The following is a 22880-nucleotide window of genomic DNA, read 5'->3' as shown; positions in this document are numbered from 1 at the left end:
CAGGGTGAAGATCTGACCCATATTAATACTACAGAGACATATGTGAGGGGTGATGAGCGGTGTAAAGAGGAGATTCCTACAGATAACTGCCCAGGTGAGTACTAACCTTGAAATGCAGAGAAGTCACAGAGACGTCTCAGTCACCGGCTGCTGTTGCTTTATCGGTGGTGTATCCTGACCGTATCACAATTGTGTGATCACCAATTTTCCTCTAGCCCACAATATTCTTCTCCACCAAAAACTGTTCAAATGACTTTGGGCATTGAAAGACCTTTTCTACAGATCTTACAACCTGGAAGACCCACCTACCCCTGGGCTTAGGATAAAATATAATAAAATATTGTGCTGGACCGCTAAGAGAAAGCGGAGGGTAATGATGGTGTTGGCTTCCTAGATCCCTGATATCTTATTGGATGAATCTACCTTCTCTCCCTTCTGTGCTGCTGAATGTTCTCATATGGTGCCTACAAGACCAGGTCCAGTCTTTCTGGCCAAACTTCACTTTTATAATCGACAATATTAAATGTGCAGTGAGGGCCAAGTGTGAATTTCTGTACAATAATAACAGAGTTTCCTTATATACTTTTCAATTTCTTTTAAAACTGACTAACTTCAAACAGGATTGCAATAAACTACATAAAAAAAACATTACGCCTGTGCCATGATATCTCTCTAAGCTAAACACCTCAGCTCTGCAATATTATAAAAAGTTCTCTTTGAATGTCTAATATTTCTTCTTGAAATTTATCTGACAGGAAATATTGTCCCTTACGATAGTTTAGATGATGAAGAGCCACCGAGCCCCAGACTCTAATTACCCCAGAGAGGTTTCACCACTAGTTACTCACTATTTACTGAGAAGACTGTTCAGTTCCATCATTTCAGTAGATGTGTTACTGTCTATACTCACAGTTTTTGACTACAGTAATTAGTGCCCAAAATACTCTGATTTAACCCCTTCCCGCAGCCAGTTTTGTGTCCCTAATCCGGCCCCATTGTATTTTTCAAATCTGACGTGTGTCACTTTATGTGGTGATAACTTTGGAATTCTTCACAAAGGATAATAGGAAACAAATGGACCTTACAAATTATTTCCAACTTCTCTTGAATCTGACAGTCCCCTATATACGGTTGTACACTACTGTCTGGGCACATGGCAGGATAAGAAGGGAAGGGGCACCTTTGAGATATTTCAATGCAGATCTTGCTGGAATAATTTACAGACACAATGTATTGGGGGCGCTGTTCATGGTCACCTGGCAGCTCAAAACATGGCCACCACAAACAGGCTTGGTGCTATCTACCCCGTTTTCCAGATTTCAAGTATTGCCTTAACCCTCATTCTTTAACCCCTCTACATGGATCTGGACTTACACAGAGACCCCTAGGCTTGGGCCACGGTGTTACCTGCTGTTCTGTGGAGTGAGATGGGAAGAAGAATAGTCAGGTAGCCGGGTCAGAACCAGGAGGACAGAGAAAATACAAGATCAGAAGACACAAGAGTAGTCAGTAAACGGGCCGAGGTCACAACAGGAAACAAATACACAAGCCGGGAGCTGATCACAGAGGACTGAACCAGAGGAGAACAAGGCTATATCTGGCAGCTTCCGGCAATATGCTTCCAGCTTTAGCAGGGTGCGGTGCTTTCCAAATGGCTGAAGCAGGGAGCAGATTACTCCAGCTGGACAGCACACACACCCATACCGCCAGACTGGATGGTACTACAGGTCTCAGGAACCCTAATCTTATTGGCTGGACAGAGCCTGCGCCGCCCAGAGCTTCTGGTTCTGATGTCTCCTCCATCACCAGCGAGCGCCGCCTGCAGGATGAATAAGACGGCGCCTGGTGACAGAAGCAGACGTCGCAGGCGCAGATCCCAAAGTAAATGGACACACCAACTGCAGAAGCCCTAATATGACAAAATGTCAGAAAACCAGAGCAATAGAAATCCCCATAAAGTGACTGCATTTTGGAAATTATAACCCTCAATTAATAGGTGTAGTGACTATTTTGATTCAACAGGCACTGGATGTTGGAGAGTGAAAAATTTTAAATATGCCATTTTATTCCCCAACACATAGTGCCCAGATTGTGCTCCAGGAGACACACACCGTAAATGAAGAGGGTTCTTCTCACTATAGTAATGCCAAATAAATGGAGGCTAAATGTGGTTTGGGTGCACTGCAAGGCTCAGAAGAGAGGAGGAGATTTGACTTTGGGAGAGCGGATATTGCTGGATTGGTTTATGGATGAGTAGAAGTTTTTATTGGTATTATTTTCATCTACATAACATTGTTTGGTGGATTTTACTCCATATTTGGGGGGCAGAATGAACAAACAGTTGAACACGACGCTCCACTGGTTCATGCTATGAGATTTTCTATTAGACTGTGAACTGTCATTGTCCTGGTGAATAATTCAATATTTTTATATAACTTGCCATTTGTACGAACAGTTTAAGTAGAAATGTTCAAAAATATAAATTTCAAGGATATTTTATTCAAAAATAATAGGATTTATTCTTGGCAGGTGACTGTACCAGGAGATCAGAGGGACAGATGACATCTTCAATTTTTAAATCAGATGATCTTGAGATCCCACAGGATACAATTGAAGTGAATGCCATTACTCCAGATTTACCATCATCCCTTCCCAACAAAGATCTGTCATCTGATCCTATGAAACAGGTCCTGTCTTCTGATTCATTACCGACTACTAAGGAAAATCAAACTCACAAAATAAGCATTAAAAAACAAACTGATACTAAAGCAAAGAAGCCATTTTCACGTTCAGAACATGGAAATAGCTTTCTCCTTGAAAAGTCTTTTCTTAAACATCAAAAAATTCACACAGCAGAGAATAGATTTCTTTGTCCCAAGTGTGGGAAATGTTTTAACAAGAAATCAAATCTTGTTAGTCACCAGAGAAGTCACAAAGAGGAGAAGTCATTTTCATGTTCAGAATGTGGGAAATGTTTTACAGTGAGATTATCTCTTGTTACACATCTTCGAATTCACACAGGGGAGAAGCCTTTTTCATGTTCAGAATGTGGTAAATGTTTTGCAGAGAAATCAAGTCTTAGCAAACATCAGAGAACTCACACAGGAGTGAAGCCATTTTCATGTTCAGTATGTGGGAAATGTTTTACAGAGAAATGAACTCTTGTAACACATCTTCGAACTCACACAGGGGAGAAGCCTTTTCCATGTACAGAATGTGGAAAATGTTTTGCACAGAAATCACAATTTGTTAAGCACCAAAGAACTCACACAGGGGAAAAGCCATTTTCATGTTCAGAATGTGAGAAATGTTTTAGCCAGAAATCAGATTTGGATAAGCATCATAGAACGCACACAGGGAAGAAGCCGTTTTCATGCTCAGAATGTGGGAAATGTTTTAACCGGAAAGTGCATCTTAATAGCCACCATAAAACCCACACAGGGGAAAAGCCTTTTTCATGTTCAGAATGTGAAAATTGTTTTACAACAAAATCATCTCTCGTTACACATCAGAGAACTCACTCAGGGGAGAAGCCATTTTCATGTTCAGAATGTGGGAAATGTTTTACAACAAAATCATCTCTCGTTACACATCAGAGAACTCACACAGGGGATAAGCCATTTTCATGTTCAGAATGTTGAAAATGTTTTACCCAGAAATCATATTTTGTTATACATCAAAGAACCCATACAGGGGAGAAACCTTTTTCCTGCCAAGAATGTGGGAAATGTTTTAACCAGAAATCATATTTTGTTAATCATCAAAGAATTCACACAGGGGAGAAGCCTTTTTTATGTTCGGAATGTGGGAAATGTTTTAACAAGAGAACACATTTTGTTAACCTTCCTCTTGTGTTAGGGTCGTGACCGACCCGTTTTAGGTTTTAAATGCGTACAAATTCTACATACATTTGTTTATTGCATCAAGACTTTTTGACTTTTTCAGGAATTTATTTTTAAACAAAATACAATAAATAAAACTATTTTACTAAATTGTAAAAATGCTCTTATTAAAATTATAACATTTGTGTTGTTGGAGTCAATTTTCGACCCAGGTCTAATATAAGAGTAAAAAAACAATAAAAAGTCTCAAAACTGAACTCATAAACACAATATAAACCAACAGCCCACAGCCAGCTCTACCTCCAACAACTTGAGTTAGGGACATGTCCAGGCATGTATGGCCAAATCAGCTTAGAGTTGGTACTTTGCAGAGTATACATCTCCAGTTTACACATGCAACAATGAGGAGAAGATTTGATGTAAGCCAAATTCTGGATTATATCTTAGATGATAATGAATCAGAGGACACACAGCAGCAAACTGATACAGATGAACAGGTTTCTGAGGAGGAAGATGATGTGGAGTATCAACCGGAAGACACAGACAGTTCTGATCAGTCTGATGAGGAGGTCACTGGTGCTGAAGCTGCTCCCGCTGAAAGATTCAAATCCAAAAGTGGCAAGATCAGTTGGAGCTCAGTACCTCCAGATGTACATGGCAGGGCCGATGCTGCAAATGTCATAAAAATGACCCCTGGGATCACAAGGTTTGCTGTGACAAGAGTAAGTGACATCAAGTCATGTTTTGATCTGTTTATGCCATTGTCAATAAAAAAAGTCATTATTGCTATGACAAACCTTGAAGGAAAAAATGTTCACAGCAACATGTGGAATGACCTTCATGATGATGTCCTGGATGCCTACATTGGTGTTCTTCTCCTTGCTGGAGTGTACAAATCCTGCAATGAGGCCACTGATAGTCTCTGGGACGCATCGACGGGCAGGAATATTTTCCGGGCAACAATGTCACTTCAAAATTTTCAAATGATATCAAGAGTCCTCAGATTTGACAACAGAGACACCAGAACAAAATATGACAAACTTGCTCCCATCAGGGAAGTTTGGGAGAAATGGGTGCAGCTCCTTCCACTGATGTTCAACCCAGGGCCAGAGGTGACAGTAGACGAACGTTTTCTCCCTTTTCGCGGAAAATGCCCCTTCCGGCAATACATGCCAAGTAAGCCAGGCAAATACGGCATAAAAATTTGGGCAGCCTGTGATGCAAAAACTAGCTATGCATGAAATCTACAGATTTACACAGGCAAGTCTGCAAGCGGCATCCCTGAAAAAAAAACAAGGAAAACGTGTAATCCTCGATATGACTACTGGACTGCAGGGTCACAACATTACTTGTGACAATTTTTTGACCAGCTATGACCTTGGACAAGAACTTCTCAGGAGGAAAATCACCATGGTGGGCACAGTGAAAAAAAACAAGCCTGAGCTGCCCGCTGAATTGTTGCAGATGAAGGACAGGGCTCCACTTTCCTCAAAGTTTGTTTTTACAGACACCACCACTGCTGTTTCATACTGCCCCAAAAAACGACGGAATGTGGTACTGATGTCCACACTTCACAAAGATGCAGCTGTGTCATCAGGAAGTGACAAAAAGCCCAGAATCATCCTGGACTATAACAAAAACAAAGGAGGAGTGGACAACCTGGACAAGCTGACTGCCACCTACACTTGCCAGCGAATGACTAGGAGATGGCCAATGGTTGTATTTTACAACATCCTTGATGTGTCAGCATGCAATTCATTTGTGTTGTGGACCCACATTCACCAAGGATGGAATTCAAAGAAAAAACACAAGCGGAGGATGTTTCTTGAGGAACTAGGAAGATCCCTTGTCAAGGCGCACATTGACCAAAGGGAACGAGTGCCCCGAGACCCAGCCGCTGCAGCCTTGGTCCGACAACTCCAGAGCTCAACAAGTGCTTCGTCCACACCCACAGCAACACAAAGAGCATTATCACCAGCATCCTCCTCAAACAGGCCTGCCTCAACATCAACCACAACAGCCACAACCCCAGTGAGACCACCTGATTCTAAAAGAAAGAGGTGTCAGGTCTGCCCTAGCAATAAGGACAGAAAGACAAACACATCGTGCTTCGGCTGCAAAAAAATACCTCTGCAAAGAACATACAAAAGTGTCACTTTTTGCCACACATGCATCTAAATACTAATGCATCTAAAAACTAGTACTTGATTTCTGTTGATTTGCTTGATTGATTGTTGTTTGTTTGTTTGACCTAGAAAAGCTACTTTTTATTATTATTGCTATTAATGTTAATATAACTTTCATCTTTTATTTGTATTAAAGTTCTATAAAAAAAAAATCTGTTTTTTGCCTTTTTCATAAAGTAGTTAGATATGGGTCAAAATTGACCCGTAACACCATAGATGTTACTAGAGTTAATAATTAGTGTTGATCGAGTACTAAAATGCTCGGGTGCTCGAAGCTCAGGCCGAGCTCGCCGTGATACTCTGGTGTTCGACCCGAGCAACGAGCCCAATGTTAGTCTATGGGAGACCCGAGCATTTTTGCGGTGGCACCCCCGGCAGTCTTTTAACCACTTCGCACCAGAGCCTGTTTTTGCCTTCGTGACCGGGCCAATTTTTTCAATTCTGACCACTGTCACTTTATGAGGTAATTACTCTGGAACGCTTCAACGTATTCCCCTGATTCTGAGACTGTTTTTTCGTGACATATTGTACTTCATGATAGTGGTAAAATTTCTTCGATATATCTTGCATTTATTTGTGAAAAAATCAGAAATTTGGCGAAAATTTTGAAAATTTTGCAATTTTCTAACTTTGAATTTTCATGCCCTTAAATCAGAGAGATATGTCACACAAAATAGTTAATAAATAACATTTCCCACATGTCTACTTTACATCAGCACAATTTTGGACCGAAAAATTTTTTTTGTTAGGGAGCTATAAGGGTTAAAAGTTGACCAGCGATTTCTCATTTTTCCAACAAAATTTACAAAAACATTTTTTTAGGGACTACATCATATTTGAAATCACTTTGAGGGGTCTTTATGACAGAAAATACCAAAAAGTGACACGATTCTAAAAACTGCACCCCTCAAGGTGCTCAAAACCACATTCAAGAACTTTATTAACCCTTCAGGTGCTTTACAGGAATTTTTGGAATGTGGAAGAAAAAAATTAACATTTAACTTTTTTTCACAAAAATGTTACTTTAGACCCAATTTTTTCTATTTTCACAGGGGTAACAGGAAAAAATGGACCCCAAATTTTTTTGTGCAATTTCTCTTGAGCGTGCTGATACCCCATATGTGAGGAAAAACCACTGTTTGGGCGCACTGCAGGGTTCGGAAGGGAAGGAGCGCCATTAGACTTTTTGAATATAAAATTTGTCTGAATAATTAGCAGACGCCATGTTGCGTTTGGAGAGCTCCTGATGTGCCTAATCAGTGGAAACCCCCCACAAGTGACACCATTTTGGAAACTAGACTCCTTAGGGAACTTATCTAGATGTGTGGTGAGCACCCTGAACCCCCAGCTGCTTCACAGAAGTTTATAATATTGAGCTGTAAAAATAACATTTTCACATTTTTCCCACAAAAACATTTTTCATCCCTTAATTTTGCATTATCATAAGGGTAATAGGAAAAATTGCACCATGAAATTTGTTGTGCAATTTCTCCTGAGTACACCGATACCCCATATGTGGGGGAAAACCACTGCTTTGGTGTACGGCAGGGTTCGGAAGAGAAAGGCGCGCTATGTTGGCTGGGATAGGCAGCAGACACCATGTCACATTTGAAGAGTCCCTGACATGCCGAAACAGCAGAAACCCCCACAAGTGACCCCACTTTGTAAACTACACCTCTCAAGGAATTCATCTAGGGAAATAGTGAGTATTTTTTAATTTTTAAATTTATACCATTGGACAGTGAAAAAAGCATAATTATATTTTTACCACAAAAAAATGTTTTACCCTCAGATTTTACATTTTCACACAGGGCAATGGGTAAAAATGGTGCCGAAATGTGTCACACAATTTCTTCTAAAAGTGGCAATACCCCATATGTGGCTGTATCGTACCGCTCAGCCATATGGCGAGATCTGGGGGGGACGGAGTGCTATTTGACAATTGGAGAACAAATTATTGTAGAATAGGCATTTGGATTTGGGAGCACAAAATTTTTTGAATTTCTTTTGGGGGGCAAGGGCCATTTCGCTTTTCCAGAGCCTTTCTGCTACCAGTAACTTGGAAGTCCCTTATATTTTTAACAGATGACGGACCTGAGTGGGGACTAGCTTTTTTTGAGGACTGAGTTGAAGCTTTTATTGGGAACATTTTATGTAACATTTATCCGGCGCTCTAGGCTGAGCACTTACATCGGGGTTTTCATCTAAATTTCCAAGTGATATAATTCAGATGAAACCCCTGCAGGATCCATTTACTGTAATGAGGCAGCAGAGTTACTCTGGACTCCGTCTGGCCTCTGTTTAGCGGTGTCCTTTTTTTCAGAAGTGCACAAAACTGTGGCCAACCGCACTTTTATGCACGCCTAAAACAAATGACACCGTGGGATCACAGGCCAGACGGCATCCACAGTGCCTCCATCTGCCTCATTACAGGGAATCTTCCGTCATGGGTTCTGGCTGAATCACGTATTTCAGAGATTTACATGGAAACTCTGGTGTAAGCGCTCAGCGCAGAGCGCAGGATAAATGTGAGCAGAGCCTTACTGCAATCTTTCGGAGACATAATAAACAAATCAGTAGCAGGTGAAGAATTGGTTTTATTTATTTTTTACGCCGCTCCTCGTGCGGTATAAGTGATGAGATTACTTTATTCTTTGGGTCGGTGCGATTACAGAGATACCAGATTTATATCTGGTTTTTATGACTGACAGCTGTCACACACTAAAAGACGCTTTTTTTTTGCAAAATCTAGTTTTTGCATCACCATATTTTGAGAGCTATAATTTTTCTATATTTCGGCCGACAGAGTCATGTGACGGCTTGTTTTTTGCGGGACGAGTTGACATTTTTATTGGTACCATTTTTGGGTACGGGACATTTTTTGATCGCTTTCTATTCCGTTTTTTGGGAGGTAAAATTAACAAAAACCAACAATTCAGGAATTGTTCTTTGAGTTTTTTTCCTTATGCCGTTCTGCGTGTGGTAAAAGTGATCAGGCAGCGTTATTCTTCGGGTCAGTACGTTTACACCGATACTACACTTACTGTATTTTTTTTTATGTTTTGGCGCTTTTACACAATAAAACAATTTTATAGAAAAAATATTTTTTTTGCATTGCTTTATTCTGAGCACTATAACTTTTTTATTTTTCGGCTGATGGATCTGTATGGCGGCTTGTTTTTTGCGGAACAAGATGATGTTTTCAGCTGTACCATTTTTATTTCTATTTTGCTTTTTGATCGCATTTTTTTCCACTTTTTGTTTGGCGATATGATGAAAAAGCATATTTTTTTGCTCCGTTTTTTTATTTATTTTTATTACGGTGTGCACAGAAGGAGTTAATTAGTGTGACAATTTTATAGCTCGGGTTGTTTTGGACGCGGCGATACCAAATATGTGTTCTTTTTTTGGTTTTGTAAAAATATACGGATTTATTGGTTTAATATTTTATTTGTTTATTTTTATTTATTTTATGATTATTTTTTTTAACAGTTTAAAAACTTTTTTTTTTACTTTTTTTTACATTTTTACTTAGTCCCTGTATGGGACACTAATTTTTATTTTTCTGATCACTGATCTCATATAATGTAATAGACATATATTACATTACATGAGATCTTCCCTGACTGTTTCAGTCAGAGTCTCCTGTCTGGCTTAGCTGCAGGCTGAGCCAGACAGGACACCATATATGGCAGAGCTGGAGGCGGTCATGTGACCTCCAGCTTCCATAGCAACCCCAGGTCCTGAAAGGAAACAGAGGTCTTCGGAGAGGTAAGTAAGACGACCCCCTCTCCTCCTGCTGTCTCCTATATGCCGCGATCACTATAGATCGCAGCATATAGAAGACAGCAAAGGGTTAAAATCACTGGGACCTGATCCAATCAGGTCCCGATGATGTTCCCTGTCAGAGCTAACGCTCTGCACCGGAATCGCAGCGCTTGCAGGACCCTGGGAGTCCTGAGCGCTGCGAGACCACCCACCGTTTTTAAACGTCCGCGCTGCACAGAGCCCAGGCAGCGCGGACGTTTATGTACAGTGGGCGGTCAGGAACCGGTTAAAAGCCTAACAAGTGCCCAAAACGATAGTGACAGTGCTCAAATGACATGGGGACAGCATGGGGATCACCCCAGGAAGCATATCTGACCCCCAGGTCACTGCTGTCAACAACGTGGTCAGAGGAATTAAGCCAATTTTACGGGCTCACAATAAAACGTTCAAAAATGAAACTGAAACTTTTTTTCTGTGAAATATGTTAAGGAATTTCTTTTCCAGGGTAAAGACTTGTGTATAAGGTAAAATAAATAACCAAAAACAAAAATACTCCTCCACACCTTGGGCTATGTTCACAAGTAGCATTTTTTATGCGTTTTTGCACTTTTGTATTGCTTTCAACTGTGACAAATGCATTCACCGGGAAATGTCATTTTAACATTTTACAACCTTATCTGGCCATGTGCTGTGTGACACATGCATACAGTGCTGAGAAGACATGGGAACAGCATGGGGAAGACCCCTGGAAGCATCTCTGACACCCAGGTCACTGTCTAAAAGTGTGCCCATCATAAGTGATCCTTGCCGCATCAGAAGATGCAGACTTGCAACTATCCCTGTGCAAGTTCTAGTCCCAGGGCAGTGTTCAATTGTACCTCCCCCATTCCTTGCAATACAAGCGCAAGTATGCAGCCTGCCACCCACCCACCCCCAGGCTGCAATACTATACTGCTTGCTTGCTTGCACTTGAAATTGGGCCTTTTAGGCATGTGGAGGCAGAATCTGGCCACCATGTCATGGCTGCATTGGCGGCCTGGAATCCATACTCAGTCCCCAGGCGGCCGGGTGTCCATGCTCGGTCTCCAGCCGCCCCGCGGCCGGGTGTCCATACACGGTTCCCAACCGCCTGGGGGCAGCCGGGTGTCCATAAACGGTCCCCAGCCGCCCCTATTTCTCCTTGGAACATCCCCCCACACACTTTTCTTAGCCCGGCCTGCTTTAGGGCAGCATTGGACGAGCCCACCAGAGAACCAGACTCCTCCGGTGGGCCCTGGCTTTTCCATCAGGGGAGTTGAGAGTGCCAAGGTGAGGAGCATGATGATGATGACAGAAGTTAGCATCTGCTTTGTTTTATTTTAATGCAAGTGTAAGTGTGCAGCCTGCCACCCACCCACCCCCAAACTGCAATGCCATACTGCTAGCTTGCACTTGAAATGGGGCCTTTTAGTTTGGAGGAGGCCGAAGCTGGCCACTACCTCATGGCTCATTCGGCAGAAAGGTATCCATACTCATTCCCCAGCCGCCCCTATTTGTCCTGGTGTGCCTTATACATAAGATTAAGCGCGTATACCAAAACATTACCTGTGCCCTCCCCAGTGCATTTAGTGGGAAGGAGAGCCTATTCCGCTGTAGTGTGTGCATGCCAAACCCCTGTTCATGGTACATGCGAAGATGCCTCCCACCCTGCACCTGTCATTGCAGACTTGCAACTATCCCCGTTCAAGTCCTTGTCCCAGGGCAGTGTTCAATTGTACCTCTCCCATTCCTTGCAATGCAAGCGCAAGTATGCAGCCTGCCACCCACCCACCCCCAGGCTGCAATACCATACTGCTTGCTTGCTTGCACTTTAAATTGGGCCTTTTAGGCATGTGGAGGCGGAATCTGGCCACCACGCCATGGCTGCGTCGGTGGCCTGGTATCCATACTCAGTCCCCAGCCTCCCGGTGGAAGGATGTCCCCGCTTGCTCCCCAGCCTCCAGGGGGCGGCCGGGTGTCCATACTCGGTCCCCAGCCACCCATATTTGTCCCGGTAACCTTTCCCACACTTTTCTTAGCCTGGCCTGCTTTAGGGCAGCATTGGCCGAGCCCACCAGACAACCAGACTCCTCCGGTGGGCCCTGGCTTCTCCATCAGGGGAGTTGAGAGTGCCAAGGTGAGGAGCATGAGGATGATAGAAGTTAGCATCTGCTTTGTTTTCTTGGAATGCAAGCGCATGTATGTAGTAGCGGCTAGGCCTGAGGTGGTCAGCGTTTTGGCGCATATCCTACCTCCTCTGAGGATTGCTGGATGTTTTCCTGCTACTATCCAAGTTCTATGACTCCCGTTAAAACAAAGCTTCAGGTGATAAATGATGGATGAGGTAGTGGCAAAGGAGAAAGAGCAGGAGTAACAGGGACCATTCACATCAATATCAGGCCAGTCAACCAGATATGTCTTGTAGGATATGTTTCTGTAACAAAAGGAGCGGTTAGGCTACACAGTTATACGGCATACAGTGAGTGCAATGCCTACCAAAAATTTCGAGGCACTCCAATGCCCCTTGGAAATGACATGGAGGTCAGAGGGCCTTAACTAAACCTTTTTTTCCATTTATAGCAACTAGGTCTCCTGTGCTCTGTTGGCCTAAGCAGTGAATGGAAGGCTTTCCAAAAATTATGAGGAACTGCAATGCCCCTTACAAGAGCCATGCAGTACAGCATATTACAAACATAAGTCCCATTATTGGGGAGTGGGTCTCCCATAGGATTTGCTTATGCCTTCCAAGCAAAAGCTTCCAAAAATTAGGACGGAGCAACTTGCAATGCCCCTTACAAGAGCCATGCAGTACAGCATATTACAAACATAAGTCCCATTATTGGGGAGTGGGTCTCCCATAGTATTTGCTTATGCCTTCCAAGCAAAAGCTTCCAAAAATTAGGAAGGAGCAACTTGCAATGCCCCTTACAAAAACCATGCGGTACAGCATATTACAAACATAAGTCCCATTATTGGGGAGTGGGTCTCCCATAGTATTTGCTTATGCCTTCCAAGCAAAAGCTTCCAAAAATTAGGACGGAGCAACTTGCAATGCCCCTTACAAGAGCCATGCAGTACAGCATATTACAAACATAAGTCCCATTATTGGGGAGTGGGTATCCCATAGTATTTGCCTATGCCTTCCGAGCAAAAGCTGACAAAAATAAGGACGGAGGAACTAGCAATGCTGGCACCCTGGTGGTATAGTGGTGGTGGAGGCTGAGGATAAGGAGAAGAACATAAAACAGCCGAAATGAGGAAGCATATACCCATGTGTGGGTGTGAAGTGGTGCATGTGAATACACCTCCAGAAATAACACAGTGGATTTGACTTTGTTACTCTGCTGTCATTTGGTGGTGATGAGAAGTCTGGCCCAATCCAGCCCTTGTTCATTTTGATAAGGGTCAGCTTGTCAGCATTGTCATTTGACAGGCGAGTGCGCTTATCAGTTATAATTCCCCCATCGGCACTAAAAACACGCTCTGATAACACGCTAGCGGCAGGGCAGGCCAGGACCTCCAAGGCGTACAGAGCGAGTTCATTCCAAGTGTCCAGCTTGGATACCCAATAATTAAAAGGCACAGAGGAATCACGGAGTACGGTCGGCAAGGTACTCCCTCACCATCTTTTGAAACTTTCCACTCCTTGTGAGATTACCCCGCGCCTCAGGGCCTGTAAGCTGGGCGGGTGTCAGAAATCTGTCCCAGAACGTTGACAGTGTTCCCCTGCCTCTGCTGGATTGGAGTTGCATCTCTCTCGCCTGTACACCTTGGTTGGGCAACGAACTGTGACCTCTGCCGCTAGCGTGTTCAGATGGGAATTTTTTTAAGAGTTCTGCAGCAAGGGCCTTCTGGTACTGCCCCATTTTTGTAGACCTCTCCACCTCAGGAATAAGAGAGTGAAAGTTCTCCTTGTAGCGGGGTCTAAAAGTGTCACCAACCAGTAATGACTGTCACCCAACATTTTGACAACGCGAGGGTCACGGTTAAGGCAGCGTAACATAAAGTCAGCCATGCGTGCCAGACTGGTAACGGGCAAGATTTCCATGTCTTCACCAAGATGATGACTGACCATGCTCTCCTCCTCCTCCCCCCTGTCCTCAGGCCACCCATGCTGAACCGACGGTATGACACGTGTACAGGTACTACCGTCTATAGCGCATGATAGCAGCTCCTGTTCTTCCTCCTCCTCCTCCTCTCCCACATTGTTCCCCAATGCACGTTGGGATGAGATGAGGCTGGGCTGTGTGTAATCGCCCACTACGGCTTCTTGATCCATCTCATCATACTCTGGCTGCAATGCCTCCTCTTTAATTCTCTGCAGAGAGCGTTGCAAAAGACAGACAAGTGGGATGCTGACACTAATGATGGCGTCATCACCACTCACCATCTTGGTGGCCTCCTCAAAGTTTGTCAGGATGGTACATATGTCAGACATCCAGGTCCACTCCTGAGGTCTTATGTGTGGAGTCTGACCTGAATATCGACGGCCTTGTTGCATCTGGTACTCCACAACTGCTCTCTTCTGCTCACAAATCCTTTGCAACATGTGGAGGGTAGAGTTCCAACGTGTGGGGACATCACACACCAGTCGGTGTGCCGGAAGCTGCAAACGCTGCTGCAACACAGCAAGGGCGGCGGAAGCTGTAGCCGACTTGCGAAAATGAGCTGACAGGCGGCGTATTTTCACGAGCAGATCTGGCAACTCGGGGTACGATTTAAGAAACAGCTGAACCACGAGGTTAAGCACATGAGCCAGGCATGGTACGTGTGTGATCTCACCTCGCCTCAGAGCCGCCACCAGGTTACGGCCATTGTCACACACGACCATGCCGGGATGTAGGTTCAGTGGTCTCAGCCACAGATCTGCCTGCTCTTTCACAGCTGTCCACAACTCACAAGCAGTGTGAGGTTTATCACCTAAGCTTATGAGTTTCAGCACAGCCTGTTGCCGCTTGGCAGAGGCAGTACTGCAGTGCTTCCAGCTTGTAACTGATGTGGTGATATCTGAGATGGAGGCTGAACATGAGGAGGAGGAGGAGGAGGATGATGTGCAGGAGCTATACACTGTGGGGGCAACTATGACTGACATAGGGCCCGCAATCCTCGGTGTGGGGAGGACGTGTTCCGTCCCAAGGTCCAACTGGGTCCCGGCTTCCACTATGTTTACCCAGTCTGCCGTCAGAGAGATGTACCGTCCCTGGCCACAAGCACTTGTCCACGTGTCCGTTGTCATGTGGACTCTCCCAGTAACTGCGTTGTTGAGGGCACGGCAGATGCTTTCGGACACGTGCTTGTGTAGTGCGGGGATGGCACACCGGGCAAAATAGTGTCGACTGGGGACCGAGCACCGAGGGACGGCCACCGCCATAAGATTGCGGGAGGATTCCGTCTCCACCAGCCTCAAAGGCAGCATTTCCAACGCAAGCAGTCATGAAATGTGCGAATTTAGGACTGTGGCCGGTGGGGCGTTAGCTGCGAATTTACGCTTTCGTTCAAAGGTCTGGGATATGGACAATTGAATGCTGCGGTGGGACGTGGACGTTGATGCTGTTTCTTGAGAAACTGCCATAACAAGTGAAGACTGAGAGGAGGGGGCATCTTTACATGCAGTATGGACAGGGGATTGCCTTATACACACAACAGGGGGTTCTATTGCACGCACAACAGTGGAAGAAGCAGTGGTGACACCCGCTGACACTGGTCGTGGACCCTGGGTTTCGCCCCACAAAGTCGGGTGCTTTGCTGCCATGTGCCTGATTATGCTGGTGGTGGTCAGGCTGGTAGTTTTGTCACCCCTGCTGATGCTGGCATGGCAGGTGGAACATATGGCCTTTTTGGGGTTATCAGCAGAGTCTTTAAAAAAATTCCAGACTCTGGAAGACCTACCGCTTGTACTGGCAACGTCCCTCGTGTTGGTGTTACGGGGAACGGTTGCCTCCCTTCTGTCTGCGGCCACCACACTGCTTATTCCTGCCTGTTGGGGTACTCTGCCTCCCTCCCCCTGTGTGCTGCTGGCCTCACTCTGCCTGTCCTCCTGCCACGTTGGGTCAGTTACTAGATCATCCACCACCTCCTCCTCTTCCACTTGCGCTCCACGATGCTCCTCCTCATTTCCTGGCAATTGTGTCTCGTCATCGTCCACCTCTTGTGACAAATTGCCAGCGTCGACTTCCTGTGGCCGTGGTTGTTCAAATAATTGGGCATCGCAACATGGGATCTCCTCTTCCACCACTTCAAGCGTATCAGGCGAGGGGCCCAAATATGGAAATGGACCAGTGAACAGCTCTTCAGAGTGTCCAAGTGTGGGATCACTTGCTGTCTGACGACACTCGGCATGGTGGGAGGAAGGAGCATCAGGGTGAGGAGGAGTATGCGGTCGAGACTCACGGCTACTAAGAGTTGACCGTGTGGAAGACAGACCGGAGGTGGTGGTGCCCAGGTAACTGGAAGTATTGTCTGCTATCCAATTAATAACCTGTTCACACTGATCAGTTCTCAATACGATCAGTTCTCAATACTGGTGTTGTTCTGTGCTTCCCTAGTAATTCGGTCAAGAAGTGGGAGCGAGAAGATGTGGCTATTGGTTGTGGCACATTTTCACCTTGGCCACGGCCCCGTCCTCTGCACGAACCATCACCAGAACGTCCACTTCCACGTCCCTTGCCACACGCTTTGCCCATTGTAAAGGAAGGAAAATAGCTTACACTTGCACTATCAATGGAAAAAGGGTAATAAAAAGTAGATTAGAACCGTGGAAGAGGAAAACCACAGTTCTATTTCTCTGGCCTACACAAGACTCTTTTAAACAATCTGAACAATCAGGGAGAAACTACTACTGTTTTTCTTTACGTAAAAAATACCAAAACCTGAATAATAGAGATTTTTTACCGTGGGATGGCAAAACCACAGTTATTGTTTACTGGGGTATACCAGACTTTTTTAAATATATAGATTTGCGGCTGAACAGTGAGCGACACACTCAAACTGTGTTTTTTTTAGATACCAAAGGCCCAAAACTGGATAGTACAGAGATTTGACACATGGAACAGCAAAACCACACTGGGATTTGTCTGGCCTACACCAGACTATTTTCAACAGATATATTTTTGTGTCACAACAGTCAGGGGACACTACTGTTTTTCTTTATGTAAAAAATACCAAAACCTGAATAGTAGAGATTTTTTACCGTGGGATGGCAAAACCACAGTTATTGTTTACTGGGGTATACCAGACTTTTTTAAATAGATATATTTGCGGCTGAACAGTGAGCGACACACTCAAACTGTTTTTTTTTTAGATAAAAATGGCCCAAAAGTGGATAATACAGAGGTTTGAACCGTGGAAGTGCAAAACAACACTTCTGTTTCTCTAGCCTACACCTGACTATTTTCAACAGATATATTTGTGTCTGAAAAATCAGAGACACGCTTTTTTTTTTGGAGGGGGGGGGGCACCAAAAGGTTAATAAGACGGGTATTTGTGCAGTGTGAAGGAGGAAAAAAAAAAGAGGATTTAGATTAAAAAAAAAAGGATTTTTCCTGTCCCCTGAGACCTGGAGCTAAGTCCAGCAATTTCAGCAACAGGAGCAGCACACAGGACTGTAATGCAGCGTTTGCTTGTATAACCACTGCGTCTCCTATACAGCCTGCCTGCCTGATATCTGGGATGGATATTAGTCCTGAGAAGGACTGTTTGTTTGATTTGGCAGGCTTTAGAGACCCTACACTAACTATTTCGCAGTTTATATCTCTCCCTAAATCAGCAGCGCTGTCCCTACACGGTCTGATCCGGAGCAACTGTGTCCAAGATGGCGGTGCCCGGTTTTAAATACTCGAGGTGACGCTGTGTGGCCAGCCAATCACTGTAATGCCCACAACCAACATGGCTGCGGAACTACAGTGACTGGCTGGCAATCCCTGCTTGTTCATTGGCTCTGTAAAGAAGCGCCAAACATGCAGGGCGGAGACCCGAGCTCCCGCCCGAGTAACCCGGAAATGCTCGGTGCTCGCCGAACATCCCAAATAGTGTGATGCTCGGGCGAGTACCGAGCAGTGTCGAGCATGTTCGCTCAACACTATTAATAATATAAAATATATATATGTATACTTTTTTTTACATTTAAGAAATGTGTTCTAAAACCCTTCAGTAATAGTCAGGTAATATAACAAACTTTTTTAAGTTTATATTATTCTCTTGAGATTCATTTGACAATTTTTTTATATTGAAAATGAAGGGTATGCTCTCTATTAAAGGCCCAGGGGGCCACAACAAAAATATTAAAATCAATCCTTCCATGGATGAGAAACCCTAACAAGGTAACTAAGAGGTAAGAAACAAATTGGATCATAAATAACTGTTTTTAGGGTATCCTAGGGGTGATTTAAGACACGGGTCAAAACCGACCCGTTAACATAAGAAAGAGTAACAGAAAGCTAACACAAGAGGAAGGTTAAGAATGATAACAGAGGGGGTAAGGTACAGGTACAAAAGGAGTGAACCTTAGACCGACAGCTCCACGTGCTGCATTTTAAAATACATAATGGCAAATTTGCAAAGTGAATTCTCACCAATAGCCCAATATATTAGTTTTTTCTATATATATATACATATAGTATCGTAGTATGCCCTTAATAGTAGATATATATAATGATGATAGCCATGTATCAACAATATAGAGCCCATAAGGGCCCTCACTATACGAACCAGTGTATTAGTCACAGGAGAAGCCTATGGGTAAGCAGTCAGGGCACAGGGGCGGTGATGAGGAAATGCAAACATGGAGCTGTAGCCCCGACGCGCGTTTCGGATGTCCCTCCATCAAGGGGCTTAAGGACATGTCCAGAGGATCCTTACTTTATCGGCGCCGCAAGATGCCGAAAACCAGAAGTGACCGGAAGTGACACATGCGTAGCTATGGAGACTGCGACGCTAGGCGGCATCCGCGTCACATGACGACCGACGGCAGGCCACACGTGACCAGACGTCGGGAGCCACTCAGGACACAGAGAGCCGGCCAGTGTCTAGGAATGATAGCACGCATGCGGACAAGGTCAGTGATGCACAAAAATACACAGAGGGGTAAGCGCTATACAAATACAGTTACTACATACATAATTGTGCACATAGGGACATTGTATAGCAGCAGTTAAATAAAGAACAACTAAAACCAGCAGACACACACTCGCATCATAGATCCGGAAACCGCACAGCTGTAATACAAGATATCGAGTGAGAGCATATATACAGTCACTATATAGTAACTACAGAAAAAATCTATATATAATTAAACAACTGTATTACACCATTGGATCGTAGCATAGATGGACAATCCTGCAATGTAGGCATATATACATCTCATTATGGCATTAATATCCACATCCAATGACTGCAAGATATCAATATTACAACATAGAAGGCCAACATGTAGACCATACATATACTCATACACAAATCACAATAATGGTCCCGCAGGATCAACATATGAATAATGTCAGCATATAGCATATATCAAATTACTTTTTATTGTTAGACATAACCAACATCAACATAGAGCAAAGTTCAAATCCTGCAGCTGCAATTATTTTCTTTGTATATACAGTATACTGCTTGTCAATCCGCTGTAACGGTTCCATATATATATAGTGCAGAGCGATAGTGTGAACCCAGATAAGGGGGATCCTAAACAACACAAGAAAATGAATTAAAACCATATAGAAGTACTAAAGCCAAGGTTCCACCACGAGACCTAATACTGATGGACAGATTAGGATTGTACTCAGTTTGTACATAAATAGTAATTATGGGTGATGGGTGATCAGGGGAAGGGTGCATAGCTAATACTTTCATTCAACCCTCTTGGATGAAGAGTATTTAGGGTCCAAATCCAGCGAGACTCAAGCTGAGCTCATTTCTGTCCATTCCCCCCCCGTATATTAGGTACAATGGAATCAATCTCCTTAATCCTAAAGAGCGAGGCATCACATTTGTGATGAGTTTTGAAATGGCGCGGCACGGTTTTGAGAGTGGATGCGTCCGTGTGGTTGGCGGCAGCACTAATTCCCAATACGTGTTCGCGAATCCGAATTTTGAACTGACGGGCAGTCATACCCACATAGATCAACCCACATGGGCAGGTAGCAGAGTATATCACATTCTTTGTGGTACAGGTAATACATTTATTGATCTTATAGATTTTTGATCTATCAGATCCAAAGAATGTGTTACTGCGTTGAACATTGGGGCATGCCACGCACCGACCACACGGAGTACATCCACACCTTCTAGCCTGTCCATCCAAAAATGTGCCACCCCCAGAGCCCTCATAGTGCGATCCAACCAATAATCGCGAAGGTTCTTGGAACGTCTAGTAGTAATAGATGGCTTATCAGAGACATGTCTCGAAATATCAGGGTCACCTTTCAAGATACGCCATGATGGAGACAGTATCTCTCTAAGACGAGGGAGCTGGGAGTGGAAATTTGTAGGAAATCTTCTTTGCTCAGTATGACATCTCTTGTCTCCATTGTCATACAGTAGGCTGTCGGGACGTAGGTTCAGCCCTGTTATACGCCTTCTTTATCATGCGTCGACTTTACCCTCGAGCATAGAATCTATCACTCAACTCCAGAGCCGGTCTCTCGAAGTCAGTGTCCGGAGAGCAGATCCTCCGGGTACAGAGGAACACCGGCACCGACCGAAGCAAATGCCTAGGGTGTGAGGAAGAGGCGTGCAATGGCAGGTTAGTCCTAGAGGTTTCCCATACACGGAGGCTTCTATACAGGTATTGTCATCCCTCCTCAAGGACACGTCAAGGAACTCAAGCCGATTGGCATCACACAGGAGAGGATTAGATACACAGCTCAGCAGACGGTATCACACAGGAGAGGATTAGATACACAGCTCAGCAGACAGTATCACACAGGAGAGGATTAGATACACAGCTCAGCAGACAGTATCACACAGGAGAGGATTAGATACACGGCTCAGCAGACAGTATCACACAGGAGAGGATTAGATACACAGCTCAGCAGACAGTATCACACAGGAGAGGATTAGATACACGGCTCAGCAGACAGTATCACACAGGATAGGATTAGATACACGGCTCAGCAGACAGTATCACACAGGAGAGGATTAGATACACAGCTCAGCAGACAGTATCACACAGGAGAGGATTAGATACACGGCTCAGCAGACAGTATCACACAGGAGAGGATTAGATACACTGCTCAGCAGACAGTATCACACAGGAGAGGATTAGATACACGGCTCAGCAGACAGTATCACACAGGAGAGGATTAGATACACAGCTCAGCAGACAGTATCACACAGGATAGGATTAGATACACGGCTCAGCAGACAGTATCACACAGGAGAGGATTAGATACACGGCTCAGCAGACAGTATCACACAGGATAGGATTAGATACACAGCTCAGCATACAGTATCACACAGGAGAGGATTAGATACACGGCTCAGCAGACACTATCACACAGGAGAGGATTAGATACACGGCTCAGCAGACAGTATCACACAGGAGAGGATTAGATACACGGCTCAGCAGACAGTATCACACAGGAGAGGATTAGATACACAGCTCAGCAGACAGTATCACACAGGAGAGGATTAGATACCCGGCTCAGCAGACAGTATCACACAGGAGAGGATTAGATACACGGCTCAGCAGACAGTATCACACAGGAGAGGATTAGATACACAGCTCAGCAGGCAGTATCACACAGGCTAGGATTAGATACACAGCTCAGCAGACAGTATCACACAGGATATGATTAGATACACGGCTCAGCAGACAGTATCACACAGGAGAGGATTAGATACACGGCTCAGCAGACAGTATCACACAGGAGAGGATTAGATACACGGCTCAGCAGACAGTATCACACAGGAGAGGATTAGATACACGGCTCAGCAGACAGCATCACACAGGAGAGGATTAGATACACGGCTCAGGAGAGGATTAGATACACGGCTCAGCAGACAGTATCACACAGGATAGGATTAGATACACGGCTCAGCAGGCAGTATCACACAGGAGAGGATTAGATACACGGCTCAGCAGACAGTATCACACAGGAGAGGATTAGATACACGGCTCAGCAGACAGTATCACACAGGAGAGGATTAGATACACGGCTCAGCAGACAGTATCACACAGGATAGGATTAGATACACGGCTCAGCAGACAGTATCACACAGGAGAGGATTAGATACACGGCTCAGCAGACAGTATCACACAGGAGAGGATTAGATACACGGCTCAGCAGGCAGTATCACACAGGAGAGGATTAGATACACGGCTCAGCAGGCAGTATCACACAGGATAGGATTAGATACACGGCTCAGCAGGCAGTATCACACAGGAGAGGATTAGATACACGGCTCAGCAGACAGTATCACACAGGAGAGGATTAGATACACGGCTCAGCAGACAGTATCACACAGGAGAGGATTAGATACACGGCTCAGCAGACTATCACACAGGAGAGGATTAGATACACGGCTCAGCAGACAGTATCACACAGGAGAGGATTAGATACACGGCTCAGCAGACAGTATCACACAGGATAGGATTAGATACACGGCTCAGCAGACAGTATCACACAGGATAGGATTAGATACACGGCTCAGCAGACAGTATCACACAGGATAGGATTAGATACACGGCTCAGCAGACAGTATCACACAGGAGAGGATTAGATACACAGCTCAGCAGGCAGTATCACACAGGAGAGGATTAGATACACGACTCAGCAGACTATCACACAGGAAAGGATTAGATACACAGCTCAGCAGACAGTATCACACAGGAGAGGATTAGATACACGGCTCAGCAGACAGCATCACACAGGATAGGATTAGATACACAGCTCAGCAGACAGTATCACACAGGATAGGATTAGATACACAGCTCAGCAGGCAGTATCACACAGGAGAGGATTAGATACACGACTCAGCAGACTATCACACAGGATAGGATTAGATACACAGCTCAGCAGACAGTATCACACAGGAGAGGATTAGATACACGGCTCAGCAGACAGCA

At 44.6% G+C, this 22880-nt stretch overlaps 1 protein-coding gene and 1 pseudogene across 1 annotated transcript in view; both read left to right on the top strand.

Moving 5' to 3' along the window:
- The window catches only part of LOC141172901 (uncharacterized), a 71653-nt pseudogene extending 66445 nt beyond the window's left edge, over positions 1 to 5208 (top strand).
- LOC141171898 (uncharacterized) overlaps positions 1 to 22880 on the top strand; it is an 819676-nt gene that overhangs the window by 251667 nt on the left and 545129 nt on the right. The window lies entirely within an intron of this gene.

The sequence above is a fragment of the Phyllobates terribilis genome, unplaced genomic scaffold (genome assembly GCF_046119375.1).
Source record: "Phyllobates terribilis strain yellow unplaced genomic scaffold, ASM4611937v1 Scaffold_12__6_contigs__length_324123572, whole genome shotgun sequence".
Lineage (NCBI taxonomy): Eukaryota > Metazoa > Chordata > Amphibia > Anura > Dendrobatidae > Phyllobates > Phyllobates terribilis.
The sequence above is the reverse complement of the archived record's forward strand: the minus strand, read 5'-3'. Positions and strand labels throughout refer to the sequence as shown.